The following is a 24935-nucleotide window of genomic DNA, read 5'->3' on the forward strand; positions in this document are numbered from 1 at the left end:
GCATAGACAGTATATTCAGGTGATACACAATTTGACAATATGTTGTATCCAAATTGCAGAGGTATCAGTGCTGAACTTTGTCATTGCTTTTCAAAAGACATTTGCTTGAAAGGATCGAGAGGTGAAAACTTCAATATGACATGATACACAGCTCCACATATTTTTTTTTTTGTTCACAAAACAAATAATAATCCAATCTATTAAAGTTCAAAGGCTAACAAAGATTAGTTTTACAACCTCTGACAGAGAAAGATATCCCTAAATCCTTGTAGAGATCGCGTCAAAGATCAATGTAAGCAGGCCATTGGCTTTTATGACACGGCAGATTTTTCATCCCTTTAAACTTCATTCTCTCTAACCCCCTTTCTCTCCCTCATCCTCCTCTCCCTTCTCTCTCCTGGGGCATTTATATGGATGAGAGAGAATGAATCACAGTAGAAGTAGTGAAGAAATACTTTTCATGTGAAAAACACCTCAGCTTTATGGCTTTACTAAATGATCCATAATGCAGGCGGGGAGCACTCAGTCCTGCAGATTAAGGCAGGTCGAAGCGGGGAAGACGCTCAGTGCTGCAACCGTTAGACCCCTCCACTGAAGCTAGCACCAGTACGGCACCAGCTGAGATAGGCACAAATCTCTTTTACGAGGGCTGCCTCTTAAATAGCTGTCAGTCTAGTGTCTCACATGTGGCGCACTCCTCCAGCTCCCCTCACAGTAATTGAACCATCTCTCCCCGAGTGCTGAAATGGTGTGGGAAGCCATTCCGACAGCCTGTGTTGATACCATTAAAACCTCATGCATAAATCTAACTATATAGCCATTGTCACCCACCCTGCACCTTATCCTCCCCACACCCAAAAACAACCCTCCCGTACTTCATTGCACCAGGGATGGTCCCCGTAGTTTTCCTGAGAATATTATTTACATTATCCTTCAGAGAATATTGTGCACTGTTTAAACATCATTTGCAATGCAGCATTATTGCTATGATATTATTTGGAAAAAACATTATTTGTTTTTTCCATTATTACTCATCCCACAACAGTGGTAAAGCACTGTCTGAAGTGTCATGCTGACAGTTAAGAACATAAAAACATACCCTATAGAAAGGGCAAAAAAGTCCCTTTCCTTATCAGTAGCAGCTTATTCACGTAAATGTATTAGTTGTTAATCTCACACACGCAGTAAGATTTCTGGTATAATAAAGGGAGACTTCTCTTATTGAAAGTATAACTATAGAAATAAAGGCGTATAAATAAGTGGGAAGGAATGCGTAATAAACAGATGCCATTGAACCTGCAATTACATTCCAAGCGTTTTACTGCTCTAGAGGATTAAATGAGTAACAAAGTCACACTCTCATTATAGCTGCTGTATCTTGCAACACTGTCAAGTCACTGGGTTAAACATTTCTGAATGATGTTGCTGCTCACAGATGCAAAATGGTTTCAACAAGTGACAAAATGATTTGCTTATTTCATCCATCATGATTTATAGTTAGGTAAACACTATGATTTGGACTGACAACTGTTAAACCATCATACAGTTATTCTACCAAAATCAATTGTGGTAAATGAACTTTTTTTTTGAATGAATGTTCCTGTTTGTAAATATTGTGTGTTGTGTGTAAAGGTTATTAGTTTAAGTTTTAAGATCTAGTCAGGTCAGCCATTCATACAAAGCATGCTTAATATTCACTGCTACCAACACGTTTTGGTGTGAAAGGACCGAAATGGAAGTTACTGAACAAAGAGGATGAATGCTAAACACATTTCACTATAAAGACCGATAGTTTTACCCAGACAAGAAACTTACCCTCAATTTACAAATTTCACTCACCCCCCTGTGGACTACATAGTCTGTGTTTCTTACCAGAATCCATCTAAGATGTTATGCAAACTCTGCACTTTTCCCTCTTTTCCCTCAGTGTGCATCGTAAATAAACAGAAAGTTCCTTCCTGAGCGCTAAAGATTAGAATCTGCTCTGAAGAGAGTGTCTCAGATGGCTCCGACGTCTGACAAAATGACAGTGGCTGCACATGTTGAAAGATTAACTCAACACCAAGCTAAGAGTAGATTTCACTGATCCTGTGGTTGAAAGCAAGTCCCCAGGGTCCAACTAGGCTGTGAAACAAATTTGGTGTAGTAGCCCAGGAAGCATTTTACATACACAAACACTGACTCAAATGTTTTTTTCTCCTCTCTTTTTATGGCGCATCTGCCAAGTCTAGACTTATATTTATCCCATTCATATGTGCAAGTGGCCTGCAGTGCACCTGCTCTATAAGTCTAAAAAAGTGGAACATCGTGGTAGTATTTAATCACCAGAAGTATGAGAATTATTTCATGAACCCATGAGCAACATTCATAGGATTGAACAGATGCCATCTTTGAGATCCAGCCTCCAGTTCTAACATGGGATGGATGAAAGTTGCATGATTGACCTTTTTCACATGGGTATGACCAGAAATGCTCCTTGAACATGTGAAAGAAGCATCAACCAGTGGCTGTCAGCAAAAGTATTTAATCAAATGTTAAATAAGTTTCTGAAATTCTGACATATGATAAGGGAGTTACTTAGCTCCATTAGTATATTTACTGCTACTGTTATTACCGTTGGAGAAAGTTTTCTTGTAAGCCCAAGGCAATACAATCTCGCTATTAACAAAAGTGTCCATGAGGGAGATGAAGAAAAAACAAACTTATATTTTGGCAATTAAAATTATTGCTATTGCGCTTGCAGTTTCACCTGAGAGCAATTTGTGATAGAGGTTTTAGTTGTTGAGCTGCAGAAAAAGAAGTCTTTTCATGATGAAATCCATGGCTTTTTCTATTAGAGATCTTCTATTACTTCTGATATCTATGCATTATATTCTAATATGAAGAAGTCAATAGTTTTCATTGAATTCTATCTACATCAACAGTAGGATCTCCTAAAGTGCAAACCATAGCAACAGATACTGTAAGTAATGACTTTTCCTTGTGAAAACACTGATGGAAGGCAGAGCTTTAATAAGATCCCAAGTGCCAAACTCACTGCCTCACTTCTCTTTTAATATAAACACAATAAAGTAGCATTTGCATTTATATAGTTCTTCCAAGCCATCTCACGTTGCTGCCAGCCAATACCCAGAAACAGCTGAGTGTCAAACTGATTGTTACCTGGGGAAAATTAAGATAAGGGAGTAATCCCATGGATGAAAATGACTTTGTTGGACCCACAGCAGTAGGGCCAACAAGGCAGGCAGAATTAGTAAAACCCGCATGTTTGCTGAAATGGAAAGGCATATCCCTATGTTTTTAATCTCACACGAAGATATCTGACTCTCCCCCCACCTGGGATGTAGCATATCATGATCTTCTAAGGATCAGGCTGTTGTGTACTTTAGGTAATGGTTGTGTGATACTACATGGAATGTGAAATTTAAAATTCATTCCAACCTATTTAATATGCTGCACTTTAAGTCCACTGGGAGCTTCAACATCAAGATTTAAGTGACAACCATAGCCTACAGTGTCTTTGATATATAATGTAGATGCGTGTGATCACTGTGCATGTAAGACTGCTTTTAGGTATTGTTGTACGTGTTTTTAGTGTTCGAAACAAATGCAAATGATTACCTTAACCAGCATCATAAGCCGGACCAGAACTGCATCATAAGCTGTATGTGAGTATATATGTGCCAGAAGAGGCAGAGTGCTATAGGTGACTGCAACAGGATAGTGATCTGAACTGTCGGATTTAATGGCCGGGTGACTTTAATGATAATCTACTGGCCTCTCTTCCTTCTTCTCCCCTTAGGAGCACTGTCAGATGACAGGAAACAAACAGTGGTCTGACACTTCTCGCTAATTAGCATCATTAGCATACGGCCATTATGTGGCTAGACAGTAGCATGACAGGGCTCTGAGAAAGGCTACAGCCATGACCTTTGGTGGACAACACCAGCTGTCAGTAATTACCCATAGCATTGGCCAGAGGGACGGAGACAAAGACTGACTCCATGTCCTTGAAGACCTATAATACCCAGGAAGGTCCCTCTTTATATCCCCCTTTTTTTTTTAAAATAAGTGATATTATTTATAGAGAGAATGAATGCTTACCTGCTCAAAGGCACATATGCAGATGTTCTTAACCTAAAAAGGAGGCACCTTAAAGTTTTAAACCCTTTAGGCTGAGCTTTAACTAATGTGTGACTAAATTTGGAGATGTACATATTTGCTGCCAGAGGCTTGTGTATGCAGACTGTTGACAAATAATATAATATTCTGAGTGCGGAAAAAAACAAAACAAAAACGACTTAAACACTGTTGCTCCACAAATCCCCATTTGAAGGTTTCATATGGAAATTACTCTGTTTTCTGCCTAAGTGGCAGTAATCACGAGTAATTGTTTGTAGATTGTGAGCTTCTAAAAGTCTTTGAAGGTATAATGTTGACTTTATGACTCCATGTTCTCTTTCATCTTCGAATGCAACTTTTATGCCAGTGAGAGGCAAAGAACTTGGAGCATTTGTACAGAAAAAAAGATAATTTGAAGCATCAAAAAATTTGTTTGGAAAATTATGTGCATAGAAATGAAATAGGACTTACCTAGTGCATTAGGCTTTTCTAAGTATAATCACAGACTAGTACACATGAATGTGTAAAGGGCGTATTATGTACTATACCTAGTCCTGTTATCTATATAATGCTGTTGTTACTTTACATGCACACTAATATTACATGTTTTCCCTAATTCTGAAAAAAGACACTATTCCAAATAAGCTGTTTACATGGCCAACGTATATTCCTCTAGTTCTCCTGTTGACATGCAGTTCAGTCCCTGTTATGAATAATGTTTTTTCAAGTTTTCCACTGGTGTCAGATGTTCATCTGTGTGGATTCAGCCTCCCTCTTCAACACTTTCTGTAAAACGGTCAGCTTTTTGATATTTGCTCATAAACATGAACCTGTTAATGGTGTGTTTCTCCTTCTGACCAGAAATGTGGACTTTCCTTTGGAGCATCCATTTCTACCAGAGAGGATCTTTGGCTTACTCTCCTAAAAACAACCTGCAGTAAAATCCCCCAAATTAGATTAATTTCCCAGATGCACTGTATAAATGTCCAAACAATCCTCATGGAACAGAAATACAATATTATCAGCATATCCCACATGTCTGAATTGGAAAATTCTCTATTTTAAAAGACATAATCTGGAAAATCCAAGTAAAATATGCTTTACATGACAGCTGTCAAGTAGGTGAATAATAGTGTAATATTGATGTGTGTGTAAATATAGTCAAAATGCAGCCCTCAAAAGCCCCATAGAAGTAGCGAAGACTAGTGTATAGTAATGCATACTCACATAAAACTCAGTGATATCACACTTCACTTCTACACATTTTCTGTTATTTTGAATCAGATTGATTTCTTTTTTTGGATTCATGAACTTGCCTATTGTTCTCCTGATCTAGCCTCTAGTCTAAAAGTTTTCCCACTGTTGCTCAAACTTTGTTTCATTTTTTCAACAGGAACTTCGGTTATGAAGGTTGCTGCTATAGATGCGGATGACCCTACATATGGCAGCAGTGCCAGGGTGTACAGCGTACTGGATGGAGAGAAGTTTTTCACTGTAGACAGACACACAGGTAAGAATGTTAAAAAAAAAAAAACATTTTTAGTAATCTAGGCACCTGTTGTTTTTTTTCCAAGATTCTCTCCAGTGCCTTCTATTTCAACCTTAAGCAATCTAAAGCTCAGAGACCATAATTCCCAATTCAATCAAAATTTGTGGCAAAAACAAAACTCAATTGGCCAGAAACAAGCACCTTAAAATAAATAAAGTTTTCTCCAACAGCTCTCAGCTCCTTGAACTCAACCATATGGCATCAATATCTTGGCTCAGTGTGGTTTCCATGCCATCACTTCACCTGAAAAACTTTTAAGAATTTATTTCATGATATTCAAGCAGTAGGCAAGATACATGAACATGACAGCAATGTGAGGATAATTCATTTTTACATGCATTTTTGGTTTTTATTTGATAGATCCATGCTTATTGATTTTTTTCTAATATACTGGCTGCTGGTTTTCATAAAATTGAATGTATTGAGCTTTAAGGCCTTTAAAGAAGAAGTTTAATTGGCAAATGCTAGTGGTGTAGAGATATTGGGCTGTATTATTTTTTTTTTTTCTGTTGCTTCTACAGCATGAAAAATTATTAAAAGATCTCATCACCAATGGACTGAAACATGGTGTAGTATATGCATGCATGAGCTACTTAATACATTTTGTTTATTTCCTCTCTGACCTTTATTTACCCCAGCTGAACCGTGGAAGTTCAGTGTTACAATAGCAACTGTACTGAAAACAAAAGCCATTTATTTTTGAGTGACACTTAAACAATAAACCGTTCCTATGGCACCACCATCACATTAGTTTTATTTTTCCTTGAGTTAAAAGAATATAGAATAACGAGTTTATCAAATCAGCTACCCGTGATTTCTTAAAGAATCCAAACTAGTAGGCAGATTTACCTTTCCCTTGCAATATGTATCTCTACATTATGTGTGTGTTGGGGGTTGGGTATATATATTAAAATCGTATTTCCTTACAGGCACGGGACTTATAGGAGCTATAAGGGTTGACCCACAGTCTTTCAGGTGTAGTGTACCATCGGCGTTGCTTTCAAATGCCCCCAGGGAAAAGCAGTAAAGTTTTAATCATTCCTTTTTTTGGTCTCCACCACTTTGATTCGGTCTGCCTGGGTGCCTGGATGATAAATGGCTCTGCCTTGGTGGGACTAGCCAAGAGACTGGATGGGTCATTCCAGCTGCTGTCTTGCGAACCCAACTCCACCCACCCCCTTTCCCCATTTTGTAGGCGGACAGACCAGCCTAATAGGTGCAAGTCAAGAAGGTTGAAAAGAAGCGGAGACAGAACAGCTGTGAAATCTGCCTCATTAATATCACTCTCCTGATCCTGACAACAAACGTAACGTTACTGTGTTTTGTTTTGTTTTTTCTTTTGCCATCTTTTGCCATACTAGAATTGTCTGTAGGTGTTTTTGGATACCTGACTTTAATAGGTTTTTATGCCATACTCTTTGCTATGTGTAAGGGTATGTGCTATTTACATATCAAAGTATCTGTAATGTGTATTTTTAGAGAACCATGAAACAATTAATGCTGGAGTTTTGAAAAAAACAACAACAAAAAACAGGTCTATCTGGTTATTTGTTGAATAAATCATACTTGAATAAGGAAAAGTCCCAATACCTCTAAAGTTGAAACTCCATCTGTGGTAAGCATGTGTTATCTTAGTGAATTTTGTAACCTGTGAAGCAACTATGAGGCGTTTAATTCCTGTTCTTACAACAAAGGAAGCTTCCAATTGAAAATAAAGAGGAACCGACTGCCAAGACAGAACTCATCTTGTCTACAAATGCAGTGTTTTAAAGTGAGAACAACCCTGTGAGCGTCACCACTGATACGTCAGACAGTACATCTACAGCTGAAAAAACTGACCCTGCAAACTGTACAGTGGCCATGTTCCCCCCGCTCCTGTAATTAAAACTCAACTATCTATGTTTTTCCTCCCTTTCCCTTTTCCCTTTAAGTGCGTTTTTCTTAGACTAAGCTGTTAGACTTCTAAACCAGTGCCAAGCAGCAGTTATTTCAATGCTCTGGAGTGTCAACTTATTTATGAATTAATGCATGTACTGAGGCATACATGTCCATGTCACAGCTGCATTGCCTTACTGCACACTCTCCCCTTTTAAACCTGTTAATTTTAAGTGTAAGTGCACATTAGAATGCAGGTCATATCACACTCAACTGACTGGATGAGTAAAAAAGACTATATAAATTCATCTACATGTATGCATTATGTTGGAGCAATGATGCTGCATATAAGTTATGGATTGAGGCTTTATTTTGACAGCCCCAATTTAGATGCATCCCCTCTGGCTTTAGTGGATGAAAGAGGAGCATGTCGTCTGCCTCCCTCCTTTACTCCAGTGCTGCATGTACTGTATTTTGGTAACTCATAGAACATGGCTCGGAGCTAAATGTGACTGGAATCATTGAGTTGTGTACCCACAATGCAAACCTTTGGGAGTGAGAGAGCACACCAAGCCCAGAAAATGCATCAATAGATTCTGATGTGGAAAATCCCAAGGGTAAAGAGGAATTATATTACTACTGCACAGTAAACCAGCCATCTACTGATGCTGATGCTGCCGGGCCAACAAGGGGAATGTCTCTTTTATACTGAGAGGGACGGTCTGTAAGTCTGTGATAGTGTCGGAGAGAGAGGCATGGAATGGTATAGAACAATAATACAGAAAATACAGCATCATGTACGACCAAAAATAATCTTTAATAGAATGCCACATACTCTGACCCTAACATAGGTCATGTTAGGTAGATAATAGCATCCAGAATGACCTCTGAGAAAACATTTTCCATACATTTAATATTGGTCAGTCTGTTGGTCATGGCAAGGTGACATTTGTATTTGCAGCAACTGTCATGGGATAACATTTATTTGATATGATGACATTCAGTTTAAAAGTGCAATATCTAATACTCTGAAAAATATGACAAGTTGATCTTACTTAATCGAATCTAGGAAACCAGTTGCACTCAAAAAAGGCAAGTAAACATGATCATTAGTCTTAAGTTCTGTTTACTTCATAGTTAAGTTTATTGAATTTAATTAAAAAATACCAAGTATAATTAAATTGAACTGAAGAAAGCACAACAAAGAATGATTAGTTTGCAGGGTTATTTTTATTCAAACAAAATACTGTAACAGCAACACACATACATGTAAGCAGTACATGGGTAAATCTATGCAATTAGGTAAGAACAGAGGAAGTGAAGTGAAGTGAAGAGAATAGGACATTTAAATGGTTTTAATCCAACTTGGAATGGTTCGCTATTTAGTTTTGGGTTTTTCTTTTTAGCAAGAGGCTTTCATTATGATAGATGAAAGAGGAAGGCCAAAAGGTTGAGAACAAGGAGGATTTCCTCACTAGAATGAGCAAGTCCATGTTGACTCATGGTGTTTCAAAATGGCCACTCCGAGGACAGGTGTTCTGGCTGATTACACCTTCAACCACATCGGTGGAAGAGTTTAAGCACACCTGTGGAGCCTGATTGCCCTGTGAAACTTCAAGTAAGGAACCTTGACGTATAAGCAGCGGTTCAAATCAGTGTGTTAGCGCACGTTACAGTACAACACTGTAGCATGTGTTTGTTTACTTCTGGGGTTTCTGAGAATCTGAACGCTTCTTTCCGTTTAAAATTACCTTCCAAGATGCCTCAGAAAACTTCAGTGCTCCTCTCCTGCTCATCAACAGTCACTAACTAACTGAGCCTCTTGTCGTCTTCTTCTGTGGCATTTTTGACGGTTGGCAAACCTCCTTAAAGGAGCTTAAAGAAGTAAATTAACACCACCAACTGGACTGGGGTGTGACAAGAAAGGGCGTTCAATACATGAACATAAAGTTTCAAGTCCAGTTTTCTCTGATTAACTTAGTTTGATACTTCTTTAAGAGAAAATGAGAAAATACTCAAAGTGCATGAGTTAAATTAACAAGGTAGTGAGATAAGGAAAGTATACTAATATGATTTAAGTAACTACAAACTATTACCTTTTAGGGTGTTTTCTGTGTACTTGTGTATGCTTAAGTTGGAATCTGTGCTGCACTCTGTTGCTGACCTTCATGGGATCAGTAATTCTAAGCTGTATCATGTATAAAGAACATTGAAACTGTGAGGAATGGTGTTTATTGTAAAGGTATGTTACAATTTAGTGACATACACAGTTAATACATGTATGTTTCTTTGCCTACTGAAACTTCAAATGATTGTTATCATGATAATCTTTAAATGGTAAGATTAGCACTTAAACTTGAACAGTCAATAGCCTGATTTTGACTCACAAATCTCTCCAAGCTAGAGTAAATTAATCTACTGCATTTGTTCAGTCTATATCTGCATGCTTCATAAGGCTTTGGCTGAGCAGTGATACACTGCTATATGTCTATATATCTATATTCACTTGCTCTCTGGAAAGCCACTTCTCAGATTTGAGTGCAGTCTTACCCTCCATAGAAGAGGTGTTATGCTGTTGAGGGTGGGTGAGGCATGCCTTCATTCTGCCTCTATGTACTCTTCATTTTAATACAGCTGAGCCATAAAATGGTGTTTGCGCAGAGGCGCAAATATGACACAATCTCTTCCATCCAGTCTGAGGAGGTGAAATGGAATGTGCTGCACTTGTGCCTCCGAAACAGTGCTTAGTAGAAGTTGATATTCAGACTGAGAGGGAAAATAGTTGGTTATTCCGTAAGTGGTAACCACTAATGTAACCTCTATTGGCCTCACTTACTACACTTGCTCTTCACCATGCTCCTATCTCTCTCATTCAATCTCTCTCCCATCCCTCAATCATTAGGGATCATCATGACAGCGGTGGCAGATTTGGACCGTGAGACACAGGATCGTTACGAGCTGGTTGTCAAGGCAACAGACATGGCAGGACAAATGGGCTGTCTCTCCGGCTCCACCACGGTGACCATAGTGATCACAGACGTTAATGACAACCCACCACGCTTTCCACAGAGTGAGTGTCTCCTGCACATTCTCTTATTTCGATGAGGATGGAGAGACAGGAGGCCAGGGAGGAAATGGCAGAGAGAATAGTTGGAAAGCACAGAGAGTGTCAAACACAGAAGTGAGAGTTAACAGGGGAGGAAAAATAATGAGGGTGGCAAAGCCAAGACACCGAAACATGGAGATAATGATTAAAGGTACACAAAATAGTTTGTAACCTGCAGGCCACTGACACCAATATGTAATTGTGGCATCAACTACCATACAGAGTGGCTGGCAAGTATTCAGAGAAAATGACCTGGCTTAAATTTATGAGACAGTCAAAGCTGCAGCCCATAACAAAGTAGTCTATCAAATGTGGAGAACTGATGTGTTCCACTGCACAATTGATCATTCTTTTTAAGCGTGGTTCAAGAGGGGGCTGGATCAATACAGCTGATTGTACCGTCATTGTAATGTTATAGATTTATGATGGTGATTTTGAGCTAAACAGCTTTCACGTGGCGTTCAACACCCGCATCTGCAACAAGTCAAGTTTACAAAGCCACGTGAATTGCTTTTCCATCTGTACCGCATGAGCACACTTGACATTGCAGCTTCGTAGCAAAAGAGTTTTGTTTATTTTGTGACAAGGTACCAACTGAAATGTAGCTCATAAAAATGTGTTTCATTTAGCTTTTCACTTTTCAGAGTTACATTTCAATAGCAGCTAATAACAGACGAATTAGCATAACAAAAACCACTGCTAACTGAATAACGTTTGGCCTGCAAATAAAGTACTGTTTTCCCTCCTTGTTATTTCACCAGTTCTTTATTTCATACTCTTTTTGGAGTCTTTAAACCATAACACTATTACTTTTGTTACAGCTGGGGGAACAGTGTCTGACAGTCTGGTTGATTGTATTTGATATGTCTCCACACACCTTTTCTTATTTCTGTATAAATCCCTTTTTCATCTCGGTAAATCATATTTACCCAGTCAGAAGGATAAACCCTGCAGGATTATAGTATCTCAACTGTATAGTCTGGGGAGCAGATAGAGTTTAGACTGCAGCTTCATAAATAAGATGCATGGGAGGATGACATAGTGTATGTACTGTATAAGAACTTTTATATTTTCACATAATTTGTCTGTGGCGATCGATAAATGTACGTCATAGCGCTCATCCTGTAATTTGTCATTTGCTCTGTCTGTGTTTGTTCTACTATTTCCCCTCCTCTTGTGTCTGATTTTTTGTTTTGTTTTATATCTTTAACCTACATCCTAACTCCCGTTTCTCACCTGCATTCCTTCTGTTATTTTTCACCTATTATCTCTTGGTGTTTTTTACTCTGAAAACCCTTTGTGTACATCTCATTCACCTTCTTTTGTTTTGTTTTCTACTCCTACTCTTCTGAACCCACTTCACTTTGCTAAATTTAACACATCTTCTTCTGCTTTTGTTTTTTTTTTTGTTTGTTTGTTGTTTTTTCTGGGTACCTACTCCATCCGCCAGAAATGTATCAGTTTTCAGTGTCAGAGGGGGCGGCTGTCGGGACGCCAGTTGGACACGTCATGGCCACAGATGCAGACATGGGAGAGAACACAGACATGACCTATCTGATCAAAGAGGGAGGAGACCTCTTCAAAGTCACTACAGATGTCGAGACACAGGAAGCTGTTGTCTCCATCAAGAAGGTATGTTCACTGTGAAAGACTGCTTTATCTGATTTTTAATTATTCAGGCAACCTTTTATGTAGCGACTTTATTTATAGGTACAGAAAATGTCATCATTCAAAGTGATAATATTTCAAATACATATAAAAGAAATCGAATTAGATTTGTAGTTGTCATTCTAAGCGTGGTTTAGTATTTAGTTTTCTCCCTTCCACAGCATGATTCCAGCCAAATGAGTTAGTTATTGCCAACATGCAGTTTCATATAAACAAGAATGAATGAATCAATTATAGTTACTTTGTTCTGCAGGGGAAAAAATATCACTGATCAAATTTCCTGTGAGTATTCATTTTTCACAATAATTTTAAGCTCCCCGCTAACACACGCTCGGGTAAAACATTTTTTGAAAATTATAATAATTTCTTCATTTTTAACGACTATATCAAAAGTAACCAGGCTTATTTCACTTAGCATTTAACAAAAGGGTTTGGGTTTCAGCTGCCAAAGTTGATAAACTTGGGGGATGAGAAACCTATTGAGGCACAGAAACTCTGCAGACTGTGCAGAGGTACAAAGACGAGACGATTGGTGTTTGATGACTGATGATCATCGGTTGGCCACTGTTTGACAGGTGCTGTCAGTGTGACTCCTTAAAGGTTTCTGTTGTTTCAGGAGACTGTCAAAAAGTGTGGCAGTCAAGCTACCACAAGTGACGGCCTGATGATTATCAAAAGACACAACAACAACTTGAAAGGGATTATCAGATCCACCTGATATATGTGTATTTAGTTTCACTGTGTTTAATAGTAATCTGAAATCTATGCTGTAAATGTTATCATAAAGCAATATAGCGTCTGTTGCACAATGTTTTGGCAAGTTATCTCATTTGGTTTGATTGGATGTTACTCGGTTGAGAGCCGGAGTCCTGCCCCTTCTGCTGTAACCCATGGTAATAACTTCATAAAAAATATAAACTGCAGTCAGTGGCAAGAGAAAAATATTGAACTGTGCCACCATTTACGCAGTTGTTTCAATTTGAAAGATAGTTTTGCAAGTCAAGAAAGTTGTGATTTGTGGCAAAGAGTGTAAATAACCATCTAGTTTTGTGTTAAACAGCTCAATGGACTGCATCTGTTGTTATATGAGACGTATGTCACCAACACATAAAACAGTCACTGTCTTGGCACATTGTCAGTCTTTGAGAGTGAGGTGAAAAAGCAAGAAAAAGAGAAAATCACTATGAGTCTGGTCATGTTGAAGCTGCAGAGACATTTTCAGATTCTGAGCAGATTGTGTAGAGAGAGTCACAATGATGGCAACAGTACAACTTTTTGGTGTAAAGTATTTTCACAGTCTGATGGTTATCTGCTTTACCACAAACTGCAACTTTCTTGGCTTGTAAGATTATCTTTTAAATTGACAAACATGTGTAAAAGATGACAATTCAGGGTCAAAAAATGTGTCTCTTGCCATTGACATACTACATTTTATTTTCCAACGTTCCCATGAGATGCAACTGAAAGGGGTGAGACTTCACACTTCTATTGAGTTAAACTAGACCAAATGCAGTAATGTCTGGTTTTGTTCATATTTTAAAACTTTAACCTGTAAGAACGGAGCTGGAAGTCCGATGGTAATTTTCCTTCTCCCCCCTTTCCTTTGTAAACATTGAGGCAAAACACTACAGAGGTAATGACCCCACTATATCTAAATGTCCATTATTTAGAAAATACTAAAGTGTGTTGTTGTAAAAATGTAAAAGCAAATTAGGTGGCCATTGAGCTTTTAGGGAATTAATTATTTGACCAATTATCAGCTTTAGTCACTGAGTTAAATATGGCTGCGGTTGTGTCCTTTAAATGCATAATGGTTAAATGAACCACTTGTTTTATGTCAGCCCCTGGACTTCGAGAGCAAGCGCACACACAACGTTGTGGTGGAGGCTGTGAATAAACACGTTGACCCACGTTTCGTGGACTTGGGCTCCTTTCGAGATCAGACCATTGTCCGGGTTAGTGTGACGGACATCGATGAGCCACCCATCTTTCAGCCAGCAGAGGGCAAGGTAATGGAGGTACAGGAGGACGCAAAAGTTGGAGCGCTGGTTGGCGTCGTCACTGCCAGGGATCCAGATGTAAAGAACAAACCAGTCAGGTATGACCATCTCTACCTCTCAAAACTACTTTTTTTTCTGCTCAAAGCACACAATCATGTAATTTATGGTGGAAGATAATAACTGGATTTTTATTTAAATGGTCAGAAAAATACTGACGTGCCAGTGATGTCCATGTGTGTTTTGGTATTAAGATTATCTTTGTCCAAAAGAAGCATTTTTTCGAGTATTTAAACCAGAGTCAAGTCAGAAGCTTAAAAATAATTTCTGTTATTGAAATATATTGTTGTTTGTTTTTATTTGAAATATCAGTATTTAAAATGAAAAACAACAAAGAAAGACATAAACAAAGAAAAAAAAAAAATTTGCAAAGAAGCGGGATGAAGGTCAACCGCCCCCTTACCCGATCTTTTTCTACTGACCATAAAGTCCCATATCAGCTCCCTAAAGTAACTTAAAAAAAATCTCACACATATTAGCGTAAATTCTGAACAAGCCTGTGCAAAATGCAAAAATGTTATACATATGAAAAAATAAGCTCAGCCCATTTCATAGCAGCATTACACATATCTAAAATAAACTCTGTAAGCCAAATAGCGTAAAAATGTTGTTAATAGAAAACTAGAGAACTCTTTCAAACTGCAGAATCATAGATATATCATCAATTCACTATTTTGTACATAATATATCCTGCATTATTACTTTATCACTGCAGATAAATGTTAGGACAAAATATGTGCTGTGAAAAATGTAAGTAAAATCCCATAACTCTGGTGAGTAGAAGCATACACACCTGTTATGCTTATGTAGAGGAAATTTTTTGCTTTTGGAACAATTACTCTTAAAGATGAATCAAAAGCCCACCCAGCAGTGATAGTGGCACAACAGATAAAGCTATATAGTATATCTCTTTTTTTTTTTTCTTTCTGATCACTGTGTGTGATAAAAACATATCATCTGGTAATCTTCCACACCAAGGTCTGTGGTTTATATGTCCTCAGAAGAGCAATTGCAGTGTGAGAGGGGAATGTAGATAAGGGCTACGATAGTCTCACTGACAGAGTATACACCGACACACGCAGGGCCTGTGCAAATTACCTCGATTAAAAATGCATGAGGCTCAGAGTTCCAGGTGTAATAAAGTACAACACAATGGCAGCGCTGTCGTTCACTGTTTCTTGGCAGCCTGGAGCTGTGTGTGTGCGAGACAGACATGTGACCACATTTGTATGTGTGTGTTTGATAAGTGAATGCATGAGCCAAGGGAGTGAAAGGGAGCAAAAAAGGTTAGCCAGAAGCCACCTACCAGGCAAAGTTAGCTAGCTCATAGCTTCTGGCATCAGGGAAACTCACAACCTTCACACCAGCCCCTTGAGTGATGAGGATTATGTGCAAAATCGGCATACACAGCGGATTTGATCACCAAAGCCTGCCTTTTTGAATGAAAGACTCATTCTTCCACCACAGCAGCCGACAGATGGAACTGCTCTTCACATAAAAAATAAAACAAACAAATCTGACATAAAAGGATTCAAGCAGGGTAAAATTTGGCAGACAGCTTAGATGCACTTGTCCAAAAAATGCTCTTAGATAGTGAACATGTGAGATAAAGAGATTATTGTCACTTTAAAAGGACAACATTAACTATTTTGTTAGATGATGTGGATGGAATTACCATCTGTTGTGTACCACCAAGGCTGGGATGTTTTTGTTTTGCAGATGGATTGCGTAGGAATATGATTTTTTAAATCTGGTGGTTGGACACTCAGCATTTATGTGCAAAAATTGTTAAGGGACTAAAAAGTCCCATCCCACAAAAACACTGTCCCATAACAACTGACAAGAGCGAGGAAAACAGTGAAAATGAAATAAAATAATAATTTGATATTAAAATTGACAGCAAATATCAATAAAAGATGTAAATGAAATCCATTAATATTTAATTCCAATAAGAATCTTAGTGAATGTGGATGAAACAAAACTTCACAGGACAAAACTGTAGGAATATAAGCTGAGCTGAACCATGCATAAAACCATGTTCTTTCCCCATCAGTTTAGCATATGGTCCCTTGACATTAATGTTTTATATCTATAACATGTGACCATCATTCTCAGGAGACCTGGAAGAATGCTGTCTGGCATTTTGTGTTAGAGGAGGAACTGATAATGCCCATAGTGCTTTATTATGGTTTATGTGGGTATGAGTAAGCCAGCCAGCCAGCTGTGTGTGTGTGTGTACATGTACAAGTGTGTGTTTTGTGTGTGCAAAGGGAGAAGAAGTAAGAACAAGAAACCTTTCAGCACATTTCTGTTGACTCACTAATCTTTTGAGAACACCAGTAACCCACGAATGGGCGATGCAGTTGTTTTTTCCGAAGTGTGAAATGAAAATGTTATGTTTGTTTTCTTACTCTGATTTAGCAAAGCAAGTACCACTATATGAAAGTTAAAGGAGATATATGTAGTATTTATACTTTCAAATATATATATGTAAAAAACAAAAAAACACCTGAAATTATTAGTCTGTTTAGAATAAAGAGTTGTGAAGTCATGTCAAAAGGTTAGGGTCAGAGGATATTTAGACCAAAGGGCCAGGGTATTTATGTGAGTCACTCTGCTCGTCTCCCAAGGTGAGGAAAACTAACACCATGGGGCTTTTGACCAAAGTGTCAGAAAGTAACAAGATGGGATGAGAGCCCCATTAAACAATTGTTAGAGCCAAAGAAAGTGACAAAAGAGTGAAACACTGTTGTTGTTTTCACCACCGGACACAGCTCTAAATGAGAAGAATGGAGTTTGATGCTGAATGTCAGCGTTTCTTCTTCTACATGGGTGGGTTTGTTGATGAGGTTTATGAAGGTGTAAAGTTATACCCCCCCCCCTAAAGGGGAGGCAAGGGGTATTGTTTTTGGTTTGGTTGTTGTTAACACTTCAGCAGCAAAACTATTGGTTGAATTCATACCAAACTGGGTTTATAGATTGCCAGTGACCTAGAATAGACGTCATTACATTTTGGGAAAGGTAGGTCAAAGTTCAAAAATCTTCCCATTTGCTTATAATGGGTGAAAATACAAGCGAGGGGTGGGGTTTGTGTTGCCTGGTACCACTTGTTATAGGATGCTATTATCTTTGCTAAGTGCCGGTTGTTGATCTATGGTTCAGACTAAACTGTGACTGTTCTGATCATGTTTGGACGATTTCAAAACAGATCTTTAGTTCATCTATTACACACAAACTGTACAGAAGTCAGAGGTGATTTGTGGTTTTACTGAGGCTGTTTTCTGTCTAAAAACAGAGCTAAGCTAACTGAGCTATAATGTAAACTATCAGCTGACGTAAGCACGTGAAGATTGTAAGACAGTGGTATTTTGACTGACAAAATAGCCAACTATGTTTTTAGTTTGAGTAATAAAACTTGTTGAGTATAATAAAGACGTATAATACAATGAGCTTTATACTTTATTCAGTGAGTTGATAGTCTGTGGATACATAGAAATGAGTTGCAGCTGAACTCTGGAACAGTCTTCTGATGACGTGAGACAGACCTCTACTCTGACAATGTAAAATGGCTCTGTCAAACTGTGCATATAGCAACTGACAGGGTTCTATCTGCACTCTTCTCTTTTACTTTATTTTAATTGATTATGAATTATGTTTTATTGATTATGTTTTAATTGTAATTGTGTGTTTTTTAACCTGTCTCTTTTCCATTTTTGTAAAGCACTGTGAATTACCCTGTGTATGGAATTGTGCTATACAATACATTTACCATGCCTTGGTGGGTTTAGTCCTAAGTGTGTTCTGGTACATGAATTCTCCCTGCTATTGAGAGTTTGGAATATTACAGTCCTCTATGGTCACAGGATTGGTGTTCAGTCTCCAGTACATAACTTAAAAATGTCATTTCTTTGGGTGCTGATCTCATTCATGTATACAGTCATCATTGTTTAAGTCAGTTGTTTCCAAACTTTTTTGTCTCATGACCCCATTTTAATATCACAGATTTCTGACAACCCCAGACATTCAAAAGGGAGACTTTTTTTGATAAAAATTAATTTGTTTTTGATCATGTAATAGTTTGGTATACTATGTTGCAAATGAATGTTAATTTTAGATGACATTTAGTCTATATAATGTATATTATTATGGATGGAGACAGAAAAGCCCGGTGTAGATTACTGCACAAAGTGAGAATTTGATTTTCCTTGGTCAGGATATGTACAGTCAGTCCAGCTGTGATTTAAAAGGCTGACAATTAATACTGAACAACAATAAGAGAGACTATGAATTATGAAAGAGCTGCAGCATCTGAAACCGACCGCAATGAACATTTGAAAGATAAACAGTACCACAGTGCTTCAGTTTCAGCTTCACAGTTTGTCATGTCTTTTATGGATTGGGATTGTCTCTGTCAACTCACCATAATATTTTTATTATTAGTTTTTTTTATATTATTTTTATTCATTACTAGAAATTTCAGGTGACCCCATTTGAATTCAGACGACCCCACGTGGGGTCCCGACCCCAAGGTTGAAAAACACTGGTTTAAGTTATTTAACAGTGACATATTTAAAAATGGAGCTTGATTTCTAGAAGGTGCCTTTTCTTCCTTTCTTTATTTGTTTTAACAGTGTTACTGTAGTTCAGGGGTTACCAACCCTGGTCCTCGAGAGCCACTATCCTGCATGTTTTAGATGTATCCCTCTTCCAACACACCTGATTCAAATGATGAGCCTATCATCAAGCTCTGCAGAAGCCTGACTCATCAGGTGTGCTGGAAGAGGGAAACATCTAAACAATGCAGGATAGTGGCTCTCGAGGACCAGGGTTGGTGACCCCTGCCGTAGTTTTGACACTAAATCTTTAAAGCTATTTTTAATTTAAAACCTTTTGCCAGTTCTTTTTTGGGCTTCTACAGGCTGCCTCATTCTGCCTAATCAGTGGTAAGGGGAATCATCTCACCCCTCATACTGTATGAATCTGTATACTTGAAAAAAGGTGATTGCTTAATGATCATTCTGTGTATCCAGTCTTGCTTTGGTCTTGGTCTCAACTCTTCAAAATCTTGACCTTGTCTTGGTCTTGATATATTCTGGTCTTAGTTATTACTTGGTGTCAGTTTGGTCTTGACTACAACACTGTTATTTAGTGTAGATTAAACTTAATCCTCTCATCTGAGGACAAAAAAATGTACTAGCCATGAGTTCTTTGTTATTTTTTTACTCCTACATCTGTATTGACTCTTAAATCACCCAATATTTTCTGTAACCCTTCCCCTCTTTTTCAGCTTCTCCCTCTCTCTCATCATCTGTGTTACGTATAACGTGTGTCTTTTGTTGCAGGTTCTCAATTGATCGCTCCACAGACCAGGAAATGATCTTCTATATTGATCCAGATACAGGTGCCATCACACTGGCAGATTTGGACAGAGAGATTGCAGGCTGGCACAACATCACAGTGAAGGCAGTAGAAGCAGGTACGTTTGCTTGTCAGTTCACATTGAGTTTATCACAAATAGGAACCGTTCATCTTCATACAGTGGAAAAGAGTTTATTATTGATTGTTATCTAGTGACTTCTTTACCTTGCCAGAACTGCAGAGATGTGCTGAATATCTTGCTTGAGGACAAGTTTAGTGCTGGATTTTTCACTTCAGAATGGTGAGGTGAACACATTGCCAAAGGTCAAAACCTTAAGGCATGTCATACAGTGTTTCAAGATGTAAGCTTTTACATCTGTTACAAAAATGTGATGATATTTAAAAAAAATACAGATTGTAAAAAAGCCGAGATATTAAAAAGTGCTTTGACTAGTATTTATTGTAGACAACACAAACACAACATATGTCATTTTATTTCATTTCATTGGTTAATATACAGCCATTTGCATCTGCACCACATTCCGAAAATATAAACAATAAAGCCTCAAGACTTAAGGCTTAAGCGCTAATAAAAATATTCTGAAATGCAAAATTTCAACCTCAACCTGTGCTACTGGAGGACATACAAGACTTTATTACTTTTGTGAAATTCTCAGAATATTCTATTCTGTAGAAAATCAAGGTCAATGAAGTTACCACATTTCCATGCTTCCTTATCTGTAAGTGGCAAAAAATAAATAAATAATAAAAAATTCAAGAAATATATATAAAAAATACAAGGAAAACAAATGAAAGGTAAAAGGAACATGTATTTTAGAACATTCGACGTCACTTTTAGAACATTACAACATAAGTGCTGTTTCCAGACACCTGTCACCACCACATTATCCCTTTGAACATCATTCCTTACATTAGTACCATTACTTTATGGTACCTAACAAAGCAGGTACACTCACTGTTCATGCACAAGTGGGCCTTACAGACCCTGTAGACCACATTGGACCTGAGATTGTTGACTCACTGTCCTCACTGGAACTGTTGCTGTCACTGTCTTGTAATGTATGTGGAAATTACCAAAAATAGTCACTTGCCCGATAAAGGTGTTAAAGATGTTTAGGGACTGAAGCTGACTCTACGTCACAGGTGTCAAACATGCGGCCCAGGGGCCAAATCCAGCCCGCCAAAAGGTCCAATCTGGCCCACGGGATGAATTTACAAAGTGCAAGTTAGGGCATCAAACTCAGAAATAATATCATAATAACCTATAAATAATGACACCATTTTTTTCTCTTTGATTTAGTGCAAAAAACATTAAATTATGAAAATGTTTACATTTACAAACTATCCTTTAACAATTAAATGTGAATAACCTGAACAAATATGAACAACCTGAATTGTCTAAAGAAATTAAGTGCAATTTTAACAATATTCTGCCTGTTACTAAATATTTTGTGTCTTTGTAGATCAGATCTGTAATGCACATGTAGAAATGATAAGTTGAGGCACAACATTGATAAAACTGTACTTATATTTTTTAACAAATTTCATTTTTTTCAGGTTATTCACATCCTTTTTGTTTGGATAGTTTGTAAACGTAAAATATTGGCATAATTAATGTCATTTTTGCACTAAAACAATTTGGAGTTGTCATTATTTATTGGCTATCATGCTGTTATTTTACTGGTCCGGCCCACTTCAGATTAAATTGGGCCGAATGTGGCCCCCGGAAGAAAATGAGTTTGACACCCCTGTTCTACATGATGAAGCATCTTGGGGGTAATCTGATGATTATGTTCCATCTTTCACTAAACAAGTCAATAAGTGTGCGACAGTGCAAGGTGTGCAAAGGCTGACAAAACCCCAGACTCTGATAGACCCTGGTATCAGACTAGTTGCTGGTAAAAGTTAGGATGGCACTTTTCATTGACAATCCAGAAAATACAACATCCATTTCTTCCAAAAAAGAGCTGAATAGTAGTGTGTCTGACAATAGTTCATGATTCCACTGAGTGGTGGTCTATCCGACTCCTGAGAAATAAATGATGTTTCTGGAAACATTTAATATAAGACAAACTAGATCTTGATGCTGTTGAGTCTGAGGGATCTGAGATTTCTGTGTCAACTGTAGGCTTGTGCCCTTTAACTTTTCACACTGAAATACACCCAGATGTGTTGAATCTTCTAATCCTGTTTTACAAAAAATATGCTAAAAATCCTGTCACGTCATTCCTTGAGCAACATTGTTCTTTAAACCACTTTTACAAATGTAATGAAGTCTACCACACACAACATTAACAACTCACTGTCTACAATGAAAGTCTAATTAAAATTTAATATTGCTGCTTTCTTCACTGATTTTTCATACTGGGTTGTAAATGAAGACAGTTTAATTTTTTGTCATTTAATATGCATCCATGCAGTCATTTGCAATTACAACACATCTTGCAGCCAAGTATCTTTCTACTTTTCAGTGGCAGAATAAAACACAACACAAAGCTTAGAGATCAATGCATACTAAAATGTAAGGTTAGTCTCTTTTTCTTTAAACACTTGAACTCAGTTTAAAATAAGAGAGTTAAATTTGCTCAGTTTACTTCGTCTCCAGGGTTTGCCTGATATGCCAAGCCGAACTGGTCATCTCAAGTTTGCAACTCCCACTAGGGCTGATAAGGGATGGCAGACAACCTCACACTGTCTGTGATCATTAGCAACCAAAGCTTTTGACACATTTTCAGTCTTCAAAGTGCCATGGCTTTTAACATTGAGAAAGACAAGGGGAGAGGTAAGGCATCTGCGTGTAATAAAAGTGCATTTAAAAGGACAGGGTTCATATATTTGAAGTTTATTTGACTTTCTTGCTGTAGTTTACATTTGTTTCACATATTGAGGTTTTATGGGTCAGAGTCACATGCCATCCAGGACATCTTAAACCTCAGTGCGAACCATCAGCGTCATCTTTGTGTTACCAAGGGATAAATAGCAACCATTTTTATCGCTTTGTCTTAGAGCTGGAAAACACATAACGGAAAATGGGGAAGGATAATTTTACATTATTTCATGTCACTTGGTGGGTCCCTTTGTCATAGTAGAGAAAATAAAGAATGCAATAACTTGGAGAAGCCAAGAAGTTATTACTATGCCATTAGAAGTAAACTGGAGAAAGGAGGAGGTCTGGTGTTCTATACTTTTTCAGTCTTATATAGATGAAGTGATATTGGGATTGCGGTGAAAGCACAGGAGATTGTGTTCTGCATATAACTGGTTTCAACCCTTGAACAGAAGAAAAAGAAGAAAACAATGAACATTTAAAACGCCCCTCATATTTATTTGTCTCATATAGCCTCAGACTGTGATTACTACAATAATCAATACTGCCTAAACTGAATAGTAGGCAGTCTCACACCCAAGTCAACATTAAGACAAAATTAGACTTTCTGCATCTTTTTTTTTTTTTTCCCAAGCTGTAATTCCCGGAGCAATTTGGGTGCTTTTGTGCTCTGCCTCTTTGTGCTTGGCATTATGTCATAGGCACATTTTAATGTTAATTGAACATTTCAAGCAGCCCTACCCCTTCCAATATCAGACATAAACACATGCCTGCACTTGATAGATAAAGCCTCTCACATTGCTTTCCAAGGAAACATCCGGACAGACAGAGTCAGTGGTCAACGCCATCAGAATTCACCATCCAGAATGTTTCTTTATCATGTGTTGGAGGCCTGAGAGCTGCAAACACACACATACACAGGAGGGAGAAAGACTAAAATAGAGAGACATAAAGAAGAAAAGGCCATGAGGAATGGGAATAGGGGGGAGGTGGTGGGAAGCGAATACTTGTGATGCGGCTAACTAGACTTTCTTAACAAAGTACTTCATTTTTTCCATTATGATTTCATGCTTCTTTTTTGGGTCCGTCTCCTCATTAAGGCTAGACAGCCACAAGGTCAGCTTGTCAAAGGACATTGTTAAACTTGAGTTTGGTGGCGGAATCCTTAATTATCCCCCCAGCCCATTACTGACCTTGCACCTCACCTGACCTTTATTGTATTTCTACCATATCAGTATTGGGCAAATGACAACAGCTTTCTGACAGCGCTTGGTGCGTGCCCCCTAAGATTAACCCAGGATATAAAACTGCAAAAAGCACACTCAGTGCCATTTATATCACATGCTTCTGTGTGCTAACCAAATCAGTTTTAGTGCGAGTACGAGCAGACTGTACTGTTCTGATACCCCACAAGTCAAATACAATTATACACACATGCACACGTAGCACGTCTTCAAATTTATCCAATTAAATGTAGCATCTCTTCCTGAACACGGTGTCACTGTTAGAGGAAACAGGCTCTCATCCATAGAGTACTTGTCTTCCTTTCACAGAACATAGAACCTCCTGAGTACAGAATGAGCATTTAACAGGACTGTCACTAGCCAGGGTACTCATACTTTCTGACAGTCTTCTCCATAGAAACATATCGGGGTAAGTTAGAGTGACACATAATTTTAGAGAACTGATAGCAAGTATGATATCACCTTGCAAAACTGCTTTTTTTACCCAGACAGGTAGGTGGAAAAAAAGAGCATCACCCTGAGGGCAAAAAGATACCGAAGTAGTTGGAAAGTCTTTATCTCTTGCAGTGTTGCAGAGAAGAGACATTTTCTACACCATAACTTTTCTCACTTGCTGTCTGGCAAACAAATGCTCACTGTTTGATTTTTATTGCGTGTGAACATTATTCTCTCAAACTCCAAATGAATCACACACTTGTTGCAACATTGTGAGGGGAGATAAGTGTCTCTTTTCAATCAAAGCTGCAAAATGCAAAAGAAAAATGGATCTAAAGTGCACAGCGAAAAAACACAAGTTCTATTTGCAGAGTATGATAGGCGTTGGTATTAAAGTGGAAGTCAAAATGAGATGAAATTGGGTAACAAAGTACAAAATGGGGGGGGGGTGTTATTTTTTACCAATTATGCAAGCTCTATAGGAAGACCAAAAAGCTTTGGAAGGATGTAGTAAATGCCACTGTGAGGCAGAGTGCATCTATCAGCAAGTGTGGGGAGACATAATAATGTGTAATCATGGACCAGAGGTTGTGACCCGGATGATGTGTTCTGTTAGGTTGTCCTGTTATATAATCACTCACATTGCCCTTACTGTCAGGGTGGATGTGGAGGA

General features: G+C 38.1%; 1 pseudogene; it reads left to right on the forward strand.

The window, feature by feature from the left end:
* The first annotated feature begins 495 nt into the window (after nucleotides 1–495).
* Nucleotides 496–24935, forward strand: part of LOC115419949 (cadherin-22-like) — a 77040-nt pseudogene continuing 52600 nt past the window's right edge.

The sequence above is a fragment of the Sphaeramia orbicularis genome, chromosome 5 (assembly GCF_902148855.1).
Source record: "Sphaeramia orbicularis chromosome 5, fSphaOr1.1, whole genome shotgun sequence".
NCBI classification, from domain to species: domain Eukaryota; kingdom Metazoa; phylum Chordata; class Actinopteri; order Kurtiformes; family Apogonidae; genus Sphaeramia; species Sphaeramia orbicularis.